The 13,326-nt window shown below is 60.8% G+C and overlaps 1 protein-coding gene and 1 non-coding gene across 2 annotated transcripts in view; one reads left to right on the top strand and one right to left on the bottom strand.

Moving 5' to 3' along the window:
• The window catches only part of Slit3 (slit homolog 3 (Drosophila)), a gene marked incomplete at its 3' end in the record, with an annotated part of 214,810 nt that overhangs the window by 172,176 nt on the left and 29,308 nt on the right, over positions 1 to 13,326 (bottom strand). The window lies entirely within an intron of this gene.
• Trnaa-ugc lies at positions 9,759 to 9,831 on the top strand. Its single transcript has one exon. It is a non-coding gene; the product is annotated as a tRNA-Ala (tRNA).

Raw genomic sequence — 13,326 nt, 5'->3', positions numbered from 1 at the left:
GGAGAAGCCAGAGGTCTTTAGACACAGACGAGGGGTGACACGCTCTCCCAAGCGCAGGAGGAAGGGCAGATGGTAGAGCGCTGGGGTTCAGGGCCCTGAGCTGACAGCACAGGGTGAGTACTGTCCAGGGCCCATGCCAGGGGCGTGGGGAGGGAAGGCAGGACAGAGAGCCCCCTGGATTTCCCTCCCAGCACCTCAAAGCACCGCAAAGACAAGGTAGATGTGACGGTGCTCCGCTTCGCACACTCACTCGGATGTCCAAATGATTGGATGAACACACAAAGTACTCTCAAAACAAACAGGTCTGGGGCCTCCCTCCCCCCTTCTCCTTCCCCCCACCACGGCCGGCCGGCCTGTCCCCTGCAGCACGCGTCCCAGAGAAGCGACAGCGGCTGGCTCCATTCCTAGGCCGTGTCAGGCCCAACTGGCCCACCCCTGCCTTGAACTTGAAAAGAGGCGGACAGAGGCTGCGCAGAGAGAAGCGGGGAGACGGCAGCTCCCGGTAGGTCCTCCGGCCAAACCCCCTTTCCCGAGCGTTTGCAGGGGAGAGGCCGCGGGAGCAGCCGCGGCTCCGCCAACGTGTCAGGGCAGGTGGCACCTGTGCATCTCCTCCCGGGTGGCTGGCGGTCAGCTGGGGGGGAGACGCAGCCCTGGGCTGGGCCTGGCTTTGCTTCTAGTGAGCACTGAGCAGCTGGGCAGCCCGGCCGGTATGGCGGGAGGCCGCTCCCTGCCGCAGCATGGCTGGCTGTCTCCACGCGTCTCCCCGCAGCCTCTGCCCTGCACACACCTCAGGGGACGTCTCTTCTCCCCCAAACCCAAAGACGTTGCGGGACGGGGCAGAAAGCCCCGCGTCCTGTCACACTCTGGTCCCAACTGCTGGTCCAGGCTTCCTCTAGTGTCGCGGGGCTGTGACACAGTCAATTGTGGCAGCTTTGGCGCCAACCATACCCCTTGCCCGGTCCCACTGCGTGGCTAGGACGGGCGGCCGGGGCGGGCAGGAGGACGCGGCAGCGTGAATGCACAGCAGTGGGTGATCCCTGCCGCAGGGCGGGCGGGCCGGGCAGGGCCTGGACCACACCTGCTGGACCAGGATGGGACAGATGGAAAGAAGGGACGGTGTGCTGGTCCTGGCCAGCCTCCAGAGGCCGGGCCTCCTCCTTCCTCACCTGAGCTCAGCGGGGACTCACCAACAAATCCTCCCGAGGGCACAAACCCGGCCGGTGGCCTGGTGAGCGACCCGCCCCGCTGTGGCGCTGGGGTGGCGGGCGGGCCGCAGTCCCCCTCCTCCTTCCTCGTCTACCCTCCTCAGAGACGAGGGAGGCCAAAGCAGGAGGACCACACCAGCGTCCCCAGACCTCCGGTTTGCAGCTCACGCATGGTACCTAGCCAGAAAGATTCATAGAGGTCGGAGGTTGGAGGTCAGAAGTCAGAGGCAGAAGGTCAGAGGGAGGGGCTGGTGTCAGCACCCTGCTCTATACACCATGGGCGGACGCAGCAGAGGAGGCTAAAGTGACCAGCGAGGCCTAGATCTTAACCCCGCGAGCGGCTGTGCTGCCTGACTTAAGAGCAAGGCCGGACATTAGATTTTCCTCTCCCTTAACCCCCCAGACCCGACTTGACCTGAACTCTTGCTACGTGGGAGTCTGATGCGTGGGGAGCCCCGGTGTCTCGGGGCAACGTTTCCTTTCTGGCAGCAGGGCGGGAGGGCTCAGGCCTGTGCGGCGGCGGTGGTCACAGAGGCTAGGATTACAGGTCTGCACCCCCTGGGGAAGTTTCTATGAACAGGTGACAACACCAAGAAGGAATCTGAAAGAGTTCGCGGCTAGCTCCTGATGCTTCCGAAGTGCCTGGTGGACGTACTGAGAGCAAGACCAGCCCGTGACGCAGAAGGAAGGGCAAAGTTCGGAGCAAACTGGAAGGAGGGGCTCTGTCTGGCGCACTGGGCGTCTGCCCCAGGTCCGAACACCTGCCCGAGTCACACCTCCCTCTCTGGAGAAAGCGCCCACCTGAATCTCGGATTGAGTCATTTCCTGGTGCATCCGAGTTGGATGGGTTTCTGGAAACACTGCCGAGTGCAAACGGCTCTTGGTTGTGTCAGCTCATGAACCCAAACTAAGGACCACTGTGGGCCACACGATACGTCTGTCACATTGTTAAAAGGGATTAGAACCGGCGGACAGACAGGCAAGCAAAGGCCTCGGAGCCGAACTCACCAGCCTCTGGTCTGCCTGAATCCCTCAGTCTGCGAGCAGAGATAGAACAGAACCAAGAAAGGGGTTTTCTCGTACAGGGCAGCACTGGTGGGGTTTGAACCTGGGCTCTGTGCTTGCTAGAAAGCTGTTCTACCATTTGTGCTGTGTTATGTATGTTTTTAGAAGGAGTCGCATGCTCTTGGCCTGGGAGCAGCTGACCACTATGACCTATCTGACGCGTGCAAGCTGAAGAGCTGGGGTTATAGGTGCCTACAACCATGCCTGGCTTATTGGTTGAGACGGGACCTCCATCCTCCCTCCCCCATGTCCGATCAAGGTGCTGCCCAGCTCTGCCTGCTGAGGGCCTGGGATTACAGGCAGGAGCCACCGCTTCTGACCAGAGGAATAGAGATCAGGAGGGCGTGGGGGCATGAGAAGACATCTGGAGAATGGAGAAGTGTATCACTCCTCCAGGATTCAAGGAAGAGTGTTAGGAAACAAAAACCTCACAGAAAAGACACTCGTGGGTCAGCCTGTCCAGGGACACGGTCTCTAGCCCCAGCTTGGCTGGACAGCTGGCCGCTCTGATGCCGGGGTCACACACAACCAGCACCACCGCCCTGCATGGGCCTGGGAGACGAGTCTCCCACACCACTTCCAGCCTCCAAGCGGCCATCTCCCCACCTGCGAGCACTGGGCCCGACCCACGGCTGGACGTGGACTTGAAAAGCCTACCGGCGGTGTGTGGGGGGGGGACAAGGGAGCCTGGGCTTCGCGGCCTGTGGACAAGCGGCAGCCGACAGACGGCTCGGACGGTTTGCCCGCCCCGTCTCCCACCACAGCACTCCCCCCCCACGCCCCGCACCCCCCCACACATTTTTTCCACCAAAGTAGAGAGAAGGTGGATAAGATCGTGACTTCCATCTGTGCCCGGCACTAATTCCTGCCAACAAACGCATTCCTCCCATATCTGTCCATCAGCCCGAGAGGAGCCAGGCCTGCGTCCCGGGGCTCATGGTCCCAAGAGACGCCCTCATCTTTCCCGAGGTAGAGATAAAACCAGACGGGACAGAGGAGATACACCCTGTGCCCGGCCGTGGGCTGGGCCCCTCGGATGGCCGCAGGAGCCGGGTCGTGGGGAGCTTGTGTTCGTCACTTGTCCGTCCCATGGGATGCGCTGTGTCCTGGCTCCTGGCTTCTACCCCTGCGGAGAAACTGCTGGACCCCAGGGTGTCTCCCTGTGTAAGAAGACCCTGGGACTCACGTCTGTCATTCTAGCCCCTCAGGAGGCTGAGATCTGGGGATCACGGTTCAAGGAGAGACTCTTAGGTGCAATGAACCGAAGAATCAGGAGTAGAGCTATGGCTCGAGTGGTAGAGTTGTTGAGCCAAAAGGCTCGGGGATCGTACCCAGACCCTAAGGTGGACTGAAGAGAACGGGAACCGAGGTGGCTCCAGCCGAGCCCTTCTGTCTCTCCTCCCAGGGCCCCCTCCCGGGCTGTGTGGAGCTGTGTCCTCTAGCCCGCTCCCCCCGCCCCCTGCAAGGGTTGACACAGGTCACCAGAGACGCCACCAGGAGACGTAACGTACAGGCTGCCAGAGGCCACCCCAGGTTGACAGCGGGCGGCCTCTCCTGGTGGAGGTGGGGGAGAAATCAGAACAGAGCCACGGGAGGGGGAGGGAAGGGGAGGGAGGGGGAGGGAGGGGGGAGCGTTACATCTGCGTCGACTGCTAATTTCGATTGTTGGCGACTTTTGGGCAGCAGGGCTGCGCAGAGCTGGCAGGCACACACAAAGCCTTCTGTCTGTCTGTCCGTCCATCCGTGTGTCCTCCCATCCATCCATCCATCATCCATCCATGGCAGATGACAAGCTGGCATGGAGACCACGTGGGTGCCAAGGAGAAGAGGCGTCTGCCAGGCAGGCGGGGGGAGGAGCAGAAGTCTCCTCTTACAGACTTTCGGTAATTAAATGTCACATGTACACAATGCCCGGGAATAATTAGCATGGCATAATTGCTGTTCTGATGGAGCGCCGTGTAGATGCCAAACAAATTGCTAAGCTACGGCGCAAGCTGTTAAAACAAATTGAGTTACTTAATTTTTACATGTAGCAGCCTGTTTCTTTTTTTTAAATCATTTTTCTAAGATGCAAATGTTTCATTAATAATGCAATCGTTCTGAACATGCAGAGCGTGGGCCCGGCCCGGTCCACCATCTCCCCTCACCCCTTCCATCCCCCGAGACGGCACACACGCATCAGCCCGTTTCTCCTTCCCTGTGTGGCCCCTCCGGTCTGCTCCGCTCGCCTCTCAGCGGCCCAGGGCAGACACAGCTTAGGACGTGCTTTTACAGCTTGTCTTTGACACAGGACGGCGGTGGCTGGCGGTGAAGATGATTTCCTAACTGCTTTTGTTATTCTTCAACTGTTCGCCTGCTTCGTTGGAGATGAACATTTTTTCCTCAGTTTTTTTTTTTTAATAGACTGGCACATAAAACCTGCACGGCGTCACCACGTGGTGCTCTGATACGTTGAGGCCGGAAATCCTTGGCTCTGTCTGCCTCACGCACTGGGCTACCCCTGACCCCTGGGCCTTTCCGCCTCGGTCTAACGGTCCCTTAGGGCTCTCTGCCCCTCCCAGTGCCCCAGTGCCTCTCCTGAGCACCTGCCCGTCCCTGCCCGCCTGCTCCGCCTCCTTCCTCCAGGGCACGGCTGCCCTCCGTACCGCGATTCGTAAGGAAGATGCTTCCTTCAGGGCCTCCGAACATCTGGAGGAGACAGACCTCTTCCCACAGACCCACAGGGTCTATAAACCTGGGTCTCTCTGTCTACTGTCTGTAGAGGCCTCTGTATCTACCCAGCGCCCACAGAGTGTGGGGTAAGTAGGTGCTCACTACACAATAAATACGCCGGCTGGAGGGGAGGCGGTGGCTGAACGGATGCTACGCGCTTCCTTTCTGGAAGCAGGGAACGGGGCGGCCGGTGGGCGGGCGGGCAGGCGGGCGGGCGTACGAGGGCACTGCTGTGTGGAGCACCCTCGGGGACCCAACGTGGCTGCCTCTGCCCCTCCCTCCATTTCCAAACCCCAAGCGCCATCCCGCAGTCTGGCCGGAGTTCTGCGTCCCGGTCTACAGAGCAGGCTGAAGCAGCGGTGCGCGCGCACGTGTGCACGTGTACAAGTGCACGCCCACACTCGCGTGTACATGCATGCCCAAACCAAGAGTTGCATGCAATGCAAACACGTGTATCGCTGAGCGTGCGTGCACGGACGCGTGTGCACGGACATCAGACATCAAGCTGAGCTGTGACAGCCCAGGCTCCATCTTGTCTGTCCCAGCACCGCTTTTGCCTCTGGAGACCCCTGGACTTCCTTCCCAGATCGCTGTGGAGGGGACACCGCTGGGCGGACCCGGGGCCCCTCCCTGCCCTTCCTGCAGCCTGCACCCGCACTGCCTGCACCGTGCGCATGCGTGCACACACGTGCAGGGCAGCTTGCTTCCAGGCGGGAGGCGGGAGCAGGGCATCTGTTCCTGGCGAGCTCCTCGGAGGGGCCCGGGGGCGCTTGCTCGTTCACCTTCCCCGATCGCTCGTCTCTCTCATTGTCCGCTGCCCGCCCCGGACGGCAGACTGCCTCCCTGCTTGGGTCACACCCGAGCGGCCCTCAGTCTGACCTTGACCCCGGCTCCTCTGGACACCTGCCTGAGCCCTTGTCCCTCCGACCTCGGTGTAACCCGCCTTACCCCCAAGGCCAGGCCCTCCGTGGGGCCTTGTGGTTTGGCAGGATGGAGGCTGGCCACAGGAGGCCGGAGGATCTGGAGACAGACAGATGCTGGGCCCGGTCCTGGCTGCCCGCTGCGGGCTATCACGGTGCCTTCCCCAGTGGATGCCACGGGGCCGCGGTTTCAAAGTCACCCTCCGCTCCCTGGGGCCGAAGCAGCTCTTCCATGGGGGGCCCCGGGGCCCCCAGGAGGGAGAGGAGAGCCAGGGTGACTGACGGGACCACCGACCCCCTCCAAGCAGGCTGCGCTGGGACAGAGGCTCCCCCAGGAGCCCGGGCTCTGCCCCCATCCCGGAGGAGAGACCCGAAACCCCACCCCACAGAACCTCGGAGCAGTCAGATGAGGCCACGCGGGCCCCGGGGAGCACAGGGGACAGCGTCCCCCGAGGTTGTTCGGTCCCACCTCCACCACTTCTCCCCATCCTCCAGAATGAAGCCGCACCTTCCTGCTCTGGACCCCGTCTTTTTTTCTTTTTGTCAGTCGTGGGGCTTGAACTTGGGGCCGGGTGCTGTCCCTGAGCTCTTCAGCTCAAGGTGAGCGCTCTACCACTTGAGCCACAGCGCCACTCCCAGTGTTCTGGGGGTTTATTCTGAGCGTCGCCACCCGGTGCCGAGACCACCAGCCGTTGGCAGAAGTTCGTCTGATTAAAACCCAAAAGCCACGGGTGGCCTGTGCTGTGTGCCTGGCGCCGTCTACAGAACCAACAGAAGGTTCCATCGGTCCTGAGACACTTGGAGTAGACACGAGGGTGTGTGAGTCAGCGCAGAAGAGTACCAAGCGGGAAGAGTAACAAGCGAGACCGGCTTTTACTGAGCAAGCACTGTGCCCGAGGTGATTCCCCCGTGTGACCTGCTCTCTCCCACACTCGGACGTGCAACACTGGCAGTGTCACCAGGATCCGGGGACCTACAGAACCTCAGAGCCGGGCTCCAGGCCCGTACCCAGGGTGCAGGGCTAGCGACCCGGGTTGACTGAGGAACTGTGGGAACAAATGAGGGCGCCAGAATTCCAGGGGAGCACGCGTGAGCGCAACACGCCAGGAAGAAGTTAGCCAGGGAGCACCACGAGACACCGACCACATTACAGCGCCACACGGAGACCCGGGCTCTGCTGGGAAACCAGGCTCAGCTTCCGTGTGTCTCGTCAGCAGCCAGAGATGCCCACCCATCCCGGACAAAAGAATGAAGAATGCTGGGAGTGAAGGCCATCTATCTGCCAGCGTCCTGGGACCCCCTCGGTGCCAGATGCCCGCCCCAGCAAGCACTGATTGATGAACCTCGGGGCTCAAATACTGCGAGCGCAGAAAATAGTCACCAGGGACGGGATGGGCCGGCCCCTCCACACGGCCATCTCCCCACCACCATCGGAGCCAGGAATGGGCCAGGAGGAGGAATCTCGCAGGGCCCTGGGGCGCAGGCTGGCTGGGGGCACAGCCCAGAGGATGATGGGTAAGTCAGTGCTGGTGCGGTCTGTCCATCGAGGACTCCGGGGACGGCCGTGATCGTGCGCTGTGCTGACTGGCTCAGGAGCAGGGACCTGGGGATCAGGCGCTGGAGGGATGCTAACCGTCCTCAGGGGCTCATGGGAGCCCAGTCCGGAGGTCTGCCTGGATTGCCAGGGCAGGGCTCTCATCCATGAGCTATGGCGTCATTAAATCCAGACACCACTCCGTCTCTGCATCGCGACCCGTTCCACAGCGAACGAAGGTTGGGGGCGGAATGGAGTTCCTTCCGTTTAAAGCAAGGTGGTGTGTAATTCATCAGGCCAGAAGGCATGGCCACCCCATGGCCCAAGGCCTCCTGGGCAGGACCAGATCACCACAGTCCCACGACAAGCAGACGGAGGCCGGGGGGAGATGGTTCACCCAGGGCCGCTCAGGAAATGGTGGGCCTCCCTGCTGGGTCCTGGAGGAAATGTGGCCTCAGCCTCGGGCTGGGCGGGGCTGTGGCTCTGTGTGGGTAGGGGCCGGGCTGAGGGGGGGGTAGGGGATGGGGGGGTGGGGAGGGTGAGGGGACACACAGAGGAGGGAGAGGAGCCGGAAGAAAGTAAAGGAAAAAAGGTCACAGACAATGTCCTCCCAGCCTCCAGGGTCTGGCTGCCTAGACTCCAGCCCTCAGGTCTGACTTCCCTGCTGAAGGCGCGGTGGCCCTCTCTTGTTATCCTAGCTCCTGGGCAGGCCCAAAGTCCCCGGGACTCCCCGTCTGTCAACAGAAGAAGCGCTGAAGAATCTCACGAGCAGACAGAAACAACCAGTAACTCACAAACCCACCGCGGCAGAGCGGAGTTCGGGGGCCTGGTTCCCACCCCTCCCGCAGCTCCTGGCCGGAGCACGTGCGGCCCGAGCCTGGGGGAGACCGTTAGGATTTCTTTTTAAAATAAACTCAGGTCACGAGCGCGCACGAGTGTGTGGTACGTTCCCGCCCAGGGCGCCTGTCCTGTGAATACAAACTAAACCTTCGCCTGCGCTTTATTTATACTCCGCACGGAGCCTCCTCTTGAATAAAGCGGAATCCGTGAAGGATTATAAACAAACAGTGTTTCATGAACTAAAGCTGCGAGGCACCAGCCACTCAAGGGCAGAAATTGGGCTCTGGGCGGCTGAGCCAGCTATAAATAAAGATAAGGGCCTGGCAGGCAGGGGCCAGCTCCATGATCTGCTCCTGCCAGCCCACAAATCACCGGGCGTTGGGCCTCTGCCTGCTCATTCCACCCAGGGACACACACACAGAGAAAAGCAGTTCATTAACTCCAAATCGGAATCTCCTCCGACCGTCACAGACCCTGCCCGTGCTCCTCCTCCTGCTGTGGCCTACAGGCCTCGGGTCACAGCCCGACCGGGGCAATGGCGGGCTAATGGAGCCGGCCCTGGTGACCTGGGGTGGGGGGGCGGGCAGCACCGGGATGATGCATGCTGGTGAGGCCCCGGGGCCCCAAGCTCCGTCCCCACCATCTGGCAAACCTCTGTGGAGACAGAGAGAGAGAGAGAGCCCCCCCCCACCCGAGAGGTGCATGACTCAACATGCCATGGGTGTTCCCTGTCAGCCCCCACGCAGTGTGGGAGGGAGGCTTCCTGGGGTTCAGGTCCCTCTTCCCTCCCCCTTCCCGCCCTCCTCCTCCTCTTCGCTTGGGAAATCGCTCAGTGCCCGGAAGAGGAACTGAAGAGGACAGGCGACCGAGTAGAAGAGGCTGAGATCTCTCGAGGGGGCAGCGTGGTTTAATTGGCTGTCTGGAATGAGCGGCTTGGGGCTGGCTAGTCGGGGCTGTTCCGTTTGCCCCGCAAAGCAATGCTCTTCATAGGTCTGAGGCGAAACCTCCCGGAGATGAGCTCAGCACAGCACCTGACGAGACATGCTGGGTGCAGCCGACGCATTGCTGCCTCTCTCCACGCGGTGTGGAGACCGCGGAGGCTCGGCCTCCGTTCTCGGCCTCCGCTGGGAGGAGTGGGACCCGGCTGCTCCTTGTGCTCCAGCACTGGGACTCTCTAAGAAGTGCAGACTTCTGCCACGGTCTACTAAATGTCTAACGAGGACCCGGGGCAGATAAAACATGGTGAAGCTGAGGCATTCGATGATAACTTAGGAGGCCAAGGTCATTCTCCAAGAAAGATCCACGGCAGGCCAGTGACTAGATGTTTCCTTCTTTAAAAAAAAAAAAATTAAGCCAGGCACCAGTGGCTCACGCCTGTCATCCTAGCTACTCAGGAGGCTGAGATCTGAGGATCGCAGTTCAAAGACACCCCGGGCAGGAAAGTCCATGAGACTTCCAATAAACCACCAGAAAACTGGAAGTGGTGCTGTGGCTCAGTGGTAGAGCGCTTGCCTTGCATGCATGAGGCCCTGGGTTCGATTCCTCAGCATCACAAAAGCAGAAAAAGCTAGATGTGGTGCTGTGGCGCTGGCCTTGAGCTGAAGAGCTGAGGGATAGTGCCCAAGCCCAGAGTTCAAGTCCAACGACTGACAAAAAAAAAGTCAAAACAATCATAGCACCCGTCATTTGTTAGCAAAAGAGTTTAGTCCCCGATGTGAGGCTCGGAATGCATCTTCTAGTCAAGGGGAGTTATCAGCCCCATTTTATAGAGGAGAAAACTGAGGGCCAGAAAAAGCCAACCTGCCCCGAATGGCAAGAGCCGTTGGGTGGAGGCAGGCGGGGCTGGAAGCCAGACCTCGCTCCTTCTAACATCCAGGACCCCAGCTACCCTGTCCGTCCCTACAGCAACCTGAGGAATTCTAATCCTATGCTAATTGCGGGACGAATGGAGAGGAAATGATGCTGGTGGGTTTCATCTGATTGCAGATGGAGAGGCACGTGCACGCAGCGATTGTGTGGGGGGCGGAGGGTGCTTGCACACAGTCCTGTCTCCCTATGGAGAGCGCACGCACGCGTTCTTGCTCTCTCCGATGCATCCTAGCTCCAGTGCTCCCCATCAGTGCTCCCATTCCAGTGCTCAGTCCCGGTCGTCAGATCTGCCTTTGGACTGGCGACCTCCGTGTTCTGTAGTGAGGGTCTTGGGGTCGTCAGATTCCTCAGCCAGGGACCCCATCCCCGCGACCCCTGGCCTGCCCTCTGGTGTCTGTCCACACAGTCAGAGACACGGGGACCGCAGGGGCCACTGACACCGGCTTTTGTGGGCGTCTGTGAATAGCGTCGTGCTACCAAGAAGGTTAAGGGAGCAAAACATCAACCGAGTCTTCGGTCCGCGGGTACGAGGAATGGCGTTCTGAGTTAGAGAACACAGGCAGGCCCTTCACCATCAAATTCCACCGGACTCTTCTCTCCCGAGCCAGGAGAGGCCCCGAGAGACAGCCTGACCCCAGCAGGAATAAGGACCTGTGCTCACGGGTAGGGGACGGGACCGCGGCCCCCAGACAGCCACGGAAGGCCAGACAGGACAACAAGCCCATTCTCACTGACCTCCCTGTCCACCCAGTGGAGGCCGAGGCCACTGCTTTACCCTCGGATCCTCCTGACAGATGAAGAAACCGAGTCTCCTGCAGGAGAGGAGAGCGCGCTCACACCCACGCAGCTGCCGGGATCCCACAGCGTGCGGTCAGATCTCAGGTCACACGCAAATATAAATAGTCCGCGGAGAAGTAGCCTGGGAGGAGCCACAAATAAACAGACCGCAGGGTTCTGTTTCGGAAGGATGTCTGTGAATTAGCCGGGGCTCTGGCTTGACTCTCAAGCCCCTTCATCCCCAGATCCCGCCCTACTCAGGACTCTGGGCTAATTACCCTTGCCAGACGCCCGCGGCGGAGATAAACATCACGGCCCCCTGCCCTGCGCGCCCGCCGCACTGGCGGGGTCCAGGAGAGGTCCGTGGGCAACTAATGAGGTTAAACATAAAATGAGATAAGGAGGAAGGCAGTGAGGCTGTGCAGGCTTTCCAGGACCTGTGGACGGGCACCGGGGGCTAAACAAAAGGCACGCGTGCACACACACACACACACACACACACACGTGCACACACGCACGCACGCCTCACGCCGGTTGTGTGGACGCTGAGCGTTGTTCCGGCCTCTCTGATGACCCCTCCTCCTCCCGGCCTGCTGGGATGCCAGGACACAGGACGGCAGGTAACCTGGCTTCGTTCCTGCACCGTGACCTTGAGCATGACCTTGGGCAGGAGCTGCCATATGCTCTGGTCCACGTTTCTCTTCAGCTGGACTTCCGGATCGGAGGGTGCCCGGGAGGAGAAGACACTGACCCCACAGCTCGGGCTGGGGTGTCAGGTGATGGCCCAGGAACGGGGGCAGAGAGAGGAGGGGCCTGGAGAGAGGTGAGGGAAATGGGTGTCCGGGGATCCCCGGTTCCAACAGAAGGCGCCACGCCCTTGCTTCCCGCTGGGGGCTCCCGGCCTGGCCCCGGGCCTCGGCCGTCTCTCAGCAGGTGACCACTTCACAAAGCCATCATTCCCAGTCCAGCGTGGCCCCGGAGAACCTTCCCTGCACCCTGCACCGCCCTGCTTCCTTTGCCGGGGGTGGAGTGGAGATGGGGGGGGACGTAGACTCTTATTTCCGAGGCTTCCCTGGGCTCCATCCCTAGTACCGGCCCGCCCGCATTGTCCTGCTTGTAAATCCAGCCTGAGTTAACATGTCCTCACGCCTACTTCTAAGCCCTAACTCCCTTCCAGAACCTCCCGAGGAGAGAGCCCTGGAGGACACTGAGCGTGCACGCGTTTGTGTCACCATCTCCCTTGGGACCTTGATCTTACCAGGTGACGGGGCCCTCGGCTCAGTATCTGGGCCGAGCCGGGGAGCCAAGAGGGCTTCTGCACCGCCCTGCTGGTGTGCAAATGTCTCTGCAGAGCGAGGGGCCGCGCTCGGTGTGCCGCAAAGGGCAGGGAAGAGGCCCCGATGGTGGAACGGGGCTCCCAGAGCGCCGGGCGCTCGGCATGAGGGAAGAAGTCTCGGGCAGCACGTGGCGCATGCCCGGTTGTCCAAGCCCTAGCCGCCCGTACCGTCCATCGCCGACCCTGGAAACGGATTCCCAAGGTCAGCAGTGAGTCAGGGGAGAGCTCGTGGGTCAGGACACACAGGATGACGGCATAAAGAGCCTCTAGTCTGCCAGCAAGAGCCCTGGCTCTTAATGGAGGCTCAGGCTTAGATCGAGCAAAGCCAATGGCTCACACACAGGAGGAGGAGGCGTTAACAGCTGAGGTCCCCACGTGCCCCCCCCCACCCAAGAAGCCAATGCCCCAGGGGAGGGTGGGCGGGGACACGCAGGCCTTCCCAGCCCACCTCAGCTCCACCCACATCTATAGATATAGATCTAGAAAGATCCATCTTCGGCTGGCTGTTCCAGCTCCGTGATGGCTGGGTTTTCTGTTCTTGGCAGTTGAACGCAATCCTCACGGATCCACAAACGTTACCCAGAGCTGATGTTGAACGATGGGAAAGGGAAGGGCTACAATCACCGCAGCCGTGTGGTGACGAAGGTCACCGCTCAGAGAAGTGACAGCTGGGCTCCTACACTTTACCTCACCTTCCCACGGACACCTGGCCGGGGCCATTCATCTGGGAGTGAGCTGTGAAATGCCCCGAACACGGAAGGCCTGGCCTCTGCTCCACGCCACCTGCCGTGGAAGGATCTAGGCCAGCACTCCCCCCTCCCCCAGGTCATTCATACAGAGGAGAGGCTTCCATGTCTCTCCTCGCAGGGAGAAGGGCCCCAAGGGCCTTGGGGACAGCGAGGTCAGGCCAAAGCTCGCTGGCATGGCCTGGATTTTTGTCTCCATTCTCTGGAATGAAAAGTGAACTTTGTAGCGGTAGACTGGCGGCTCACGCCTGCCATCCCAGCTGCTCAGGAAGGCCAGCCCCCCGCAGGAACGTCCGTGAGACTCTTGTCTCCAGGTAACTGG

The sequence above is a fragment of the Dipodomys ordii genome, unplaced genomic scaffold, assembly GCF_000151885.1.
Source record: "Dipodomys ordii isolate 6190 unplaced genomic scaffold, Dord_2.0 Scaffold112, whole genome shotgun sequence".
NCBI lineage: Eukaryota > Metazoa > Chordata > Mammalia > Rodentia > Heteromyidae > Dipodomys > Dipodomys ordii.
Note: the sequence above shows the minus strand (reverse complement) of the source record. Positions and strands in the feature narration are given on the sequence as shown.